Genomic DNA, 5,529 nt, shown 5'->3' on the forward strand with positions numbered 1-5,529 from the left:
AATAATTTCTGCTCAAAAAGGGGGATTTAAATCATGCAGCAGCTTAAGAGGGGCAGGGTCCAGCTTAAGAGGGGCAGGGTCCAGTTTCAAAAATAGCCTTACAATTGGACTAATCAAAATAAAATCCGATTCGCTTCATAGGCGTAGAGTAAACAGGTACCAATGAGGTAACGTGCAAGTGGACAATTAAATCATATTCAGCACAAGACCAGCCCTCGGCATACAATGCAATTGAAAGTATTGTGTTATTAGCTCCAAACAAGATCACAAATGATATATTATTCACCAAATTTTAATCTTCCACAAAGAGACAGATTGATCCTCTCTGATTTGTCAAACAAATAAAAAAATACCAAAATTATGCATAGAATCATCTTTGAACTGTAAACACTACAGTATATAGTAACCTGGGAAAGTGATGAAGCACTCAATACCATACAAAAATAAAATTCCTTAATAGAAGATTCCTTAATAGAAGAAAACACCACTGAAAATTGTGAAAAGCTGCCAAATGAACTTTGCCAATCTTTTAGATTTACAGAAACAAAGTCAAAAAACCTCTTCAAAGCTAAGTGCTTACTACCAGCCACATCCAATAGAAAAGGTTTTATGGGGCCTGATAAGATCAGAACTTGCTTGACCACGGTAAGATAAGCACCGTACCTACCTAATGTATAAAAGAAGACTGATAAGCTGGAGGAGGGGCAGGCAGTCTACTGCCAAAGTGATGGTTGCTGTAATTAGTAGAGGAATTGTAAGAATCGGAACCCAACAACAAAGGCCCCATGTTATTTGATGGATACATATATGGCCTTGAGAGCGAGACTGGAGTCCTATTTCCAACACCATAGCCTGCTCCATATAATCCTTGGTTTGATCTGTCATATGCATTTTGGCCCTGTAGGTTGTAGGATGTAACACCTGGAGCTGCACTAGAATATTGTACTCTATCCAAAGACCTATAAAAGCTTATGTCTGCACCATTGGAAGAAGCATAAAGAGTCGGAGTTCTTTCATCTGCACTTAACGGAGGCATATATACACGAGCATTTCCTCCATTGGCACGAGGACGCTTAGGTTGAGACTTAACAGCACCTGCAGACCTTTTTCTGTCAGCCTTAGCTTTCTCTAGCTGAGCTACACGCTTTTGAAGAGGATCTGGTGAGAACTGCGATTCAAGTTTGTGCTCCTTAATGCACTTTATAACAGCTCTATAAGCAGAAAGCTCTTTTGTATTTACTTCATTCTGTAGCAGCAAATAAAAATATCGGTCAAAAAAGGAACTTCCAATATAACCAACAATACTAAGCCAAAATGATCATCACATAACAAGACATTTTGTATAACAGTAATACAATCGTACTTGTGCAACAGTAGAGTTATTCCCGCTTTTTAAACTTGCCTGAGAAGCTTTCTTAGCATCTTTCAGATATTCCTTCAACAAAGGAACAGGTGCAAACTTCTCTGTCAGCCCAAATGCATGAGCAAAGTTGACTGCCTCAATTTGTTTTCAACAAAGGAACAGGTGCAAACTTCTCTGTCAGCCCAAATGCATGAGCAAAGTTGACTGCCTCAATTTGTTTTCCACTATTGACCAGGGTTTCTACAACATCTGCATGAAATTGTCACAAAATTTTCAGTTAATCTGAATATGTCACAAACATTTGAAATACCAAAAGACAGTTTACTGTGAAAGAAAAAACAATACAGACAACTTCAACGGATTTGTCAATAAAGATAACAGCTATGCCAGCTTGAGACCATTTTCATAAGTAAACAGTTCCCCACTCATGAAAGGCCTTATGACACTTTACCATAGCTGATCATCTTCAGGTGCCTTTATTAATATCAAAAAAATAACTTACATACAACTTTCTACCTCATAAAAAGATGTCTACCTAGTAGAGGCCACTCAGTATCTGCCTTGCATATGAAATGTTGAGATCTAAAGAAAAGACTACCAACCCCGTCAACTTAGAAACCCGTTCACTGGACTAAACAAAAAACGTTGGGAAGGTTTACTACAGCCAAGATTACCAAAATTTATCTTCAACTCAATCAGCCACAACCAAGTATACTGATAAAATCCACCAGTCCCTCAAAAAAACCAAGCTAGCCATGAATGCCAGAAAAACAACAAAAAGCCTATCTACCAAAATGGATGGAAATTTTGCTAGCCTAGTCACTGAGGCTAACATTACAGAACACCAGCCAACCAAGCTGGCATTTTTTATTCAAGTCCAAGGGAACGACAGAGTTCAGGTGTCTGCCTGCACCGTGCAAATGCAAGAACAAGCTTGCATAAGTCATCTTTATCAAACTCTGACGTAATTCCAAAAGTAGCTAGAAGTTGCAAGAAGGCCTGGGCCTCCAACGAATTGCCATTGGCAACATCTCCTTCAAGGTTTATCTTCGACTTCCATTCATGTGCAATACTTTTGGCTTGCTCCTTTATATTTAAGGGCAGAACTGGATGTTCAACACCCAAAATAGGATCTGCCAAAACAGGTACAAGAGATTCCAGTAATAATGTACAGGCCCAGCGTAGAGCCGGGAGCCCAGACTCTTTCTTGTCACTTGACTTTTGTTCAAGAGAATAAAACCCCTCCAAGGACTCCAACACTAACTGTGGTGGGTCAGTTGCAGAGTTTAATGCAGAGGGAGCCTAATTGCAAAGCCCTATTTCCAATTGCAAAAGTCATTAGGAATGAGAAGAAAGGATTTAGGGATTATAATATCTGAAAATTTCTATTTTTAAAGTATTATAAAATGAGTTTAGATATTTATATAACAATAATAAGTGGAAATCAGAAAAAGAAAAAGAAAAGAAAAGAAATTGATTGGAGATAAACTTTTTATAATTTTGTAAATGTTATTGAGTTCCAATGCTCAAACAAAATATTTATAAAAGGTAATTCACTGGTCTGTGGATGAAGCAAGCATTTGGAGGCTAATTCGTGAAGTCTGACAATAAAAGAGGTGAAATTAGAATGAGTAATGATAAGACAGACATCCTTGTATAGAAATTGCAATGAGGTTCTTCTTAAAGGTGACTTAATTGTATCACATTGATTTTGACATGACAACATCAGCAAAATGATATAAAAGTCGTTGCAACTAGTACATCTGTGTTTGGTGCATTAATCACTATATGAGATTGAAGGAATCTGGCGCATTCTCGATCAGAACTATTGCTTGAATGACAACAACATGAGTCTTGTGTTGTACAACAATTGTATAATTGGTGCATTAATCACTGTATGAGATTGAAGGAATCTGGTCGCATTCTCAATCAGAACTATTGACAACAGCATGGGCCTTTTGTTGTACAACAATTGTATAATTTGATTGTGAAGGATTTAAGGAGAAGTAATGTTGTTTTTTCTGATCCTAGCAAGGATTAGCAAATATACTATTTATTGGTCCCTGTGGTATACATTGTTTGGACCTTGTTTTCTCCCTTAATTGTAAGTGCATAAAAATATTAGATTCATAGGACAAGGTACCATTAATCATGTGATCCAATGATCTTGGACGTTTTTTATTGAATTCTTCAAAACTTATTTCCATCTGATCTTCCAAAATGTGAAGATAGTTTTATTGGTTGGAACAATGCTACAACTTACAAGTTATAATAACAGAGATTCTGTTCTGCATAATGCTTTCCACCTTGCAATCTTTTTGTGGATATCGTTAAGCAATATTCTCTTCGAGTAAAGAATAAATTATTGTGTGTAGAGTCATTGGGTTTACTATAGTAATGATCGTAACATTTTGTAGTCTTTTGTTTGTTGTTATGTGGTTTAGTGGTTGAGACAGTGCATTACCATGTTAATGACCCAAAGTCAAACTTAGAGATCAGAGCCCTCAATTATAAGTTGGTTGAATTTTATGAGATTTATATGCAATATTAATTCAATAATTAAAAAAAAATATAGACTTAAGCACCCTAAATAAACTTCAATTTATACATCTTTAGAATCTCATTTATGCTACATATATGCATCTTATGTACATTTTCCCATTCCCATGTCAGAATTGTTCCTCAATTTATGCCTTACGGCGTTTCCTTTGCAACATTTGGTGCAAATGCTAGTATGCAGTCTTAAAAACAATTAAATATAAGATGAAAAAGCTGATAGACTTGTTTCTAATTTTGGAAGGTTCATGTGAGGAACGCTGAAGTGACAGATCATCGAGCGGAGTGGAATGAAGAGATGCTTTAGGTAGAAAGTGGACAGTGACTCAAGCGAAAGTAATATTTTTTTCATTTATGCTTCGGCACTTTTAACGTCATAGTTCAAGTTGGTGTCTTGCTGGGTGGTGTTAATGTCATAGTTTTGTTAGAATTGGCTTGTTCATGGACTATGACAAACTCAGACAGGTACATAACATGCATCTGCGATTAACATAGGCTTACCTTTTTAGAAATTATCATTATATGTTTTAGTGTGGCTTTATTAAATATCTCTATCTCTACACTCTAAGCAAATTCACCCAACTACTTCGGCAACCATTTCTTCATTAGAATGTATAGAGTTTTATAAAGTTGTTTCAAATCCTTCTGCACTTGTAAAACTCTCTTAACCTCTTGATATTCCATGATTATCTTAGAGAGAGTGCATAGAAAAAAGAGAAATAGGATTAGGTATGCAGAAAGGATGGGTCAAATTATACGGAAATTTTCCTCTACAAATTCAAAACTCACAATCTAAAGAGATTTTGAGCTAAATATCTCACCCAAGCACAAAGAGCAATCTTCCAAAAAATAGAAGAGAAATCTCCATAATCTAAATAAATTTGAAACCAAAACAAGCTAGAAGTTGAGCAAGAAAACATGACCAAATCTCATGGTCTAATTCAAAAGAAAGAGAAAATGTAGAGTCCCAACCTAAAAACAAAACCGACCTTAGTGATAGTGTTGAAAATGGCAACAAGAAATGCTAAAGATAGCATTGCTATAAATAGCATTTCAGGATATACTCCAACTCTGTTGGAAATAGAAAAAAATAGAAATGCTAAAAATAGCATTGCTATAAATAGCATTTTGAGATAGATTCCAATTTTAATTAGTCCCCGAATTAAAATTGAGAATTAAAATTCGAATTTAGCCCCACCAGCTGTTTGAAAAATAATTAATTAATTCATATTGAGTTAATTATTTGGATAAAAACATGAAGTCTTTGTGAAGACATGCAACAGTTATCCCTTTGATTGAGGAAGTTATCCCTTAATTAAGGAGATAAGGATGAGTTGTATTTGAGTTGTAATTAGTTAGCTCAGTTAACTGAGTTAAGTCCAGCTAAATTAGCTCCAAATAGTTGGAGGAACTAATTATGAGTTCAGTCAGTTAATGCATGCATGCATGCAACTAGTGTTCTCCAGATAACTGAATATTCTCTCATAAATAACTCATGCACATTAGTTCAGACAAAGACCTAGTTGAGAATAAAAGAAGGGACAATGTACTATCAGTTGGAGGAATTTTCCTATAGAGGAAACTCATCCATGCAGAAGGAATTAACTCCT

The 5,529-nt window shown here is 35.7% G+C and overlaps 1 pseudogene; it reads right to left on the reverse strand.

The window, feature by feature from the left end:
- Positions 1 to 667: 667 nt before the first annotated feature.
- LOC149175472 (FRIGIDA-like protein 3) lies at positions 668 to 4,438 on the reverse strand (annotated as a pseudogene).
- Between the last annotated feature and the right edge of the window lie 1,091 nt (positions 4,439 to 5,529).

This window comes from Pinus tabuliformis, chromosome 4_1, assembly GCF_031772625.1.
Source record: "Pinus tabuliformis cultivar Carrire ecotype Pingquan chromosome 4_1, CPIR1, whole genome shotgun sequence".
Taxonomy (NCBI): Eukaryota; Viridiplantae; Streptophyta; class Pinopsida; order Pinales; family Pinaceae; genus Pinus; species Pinus tabuliformis.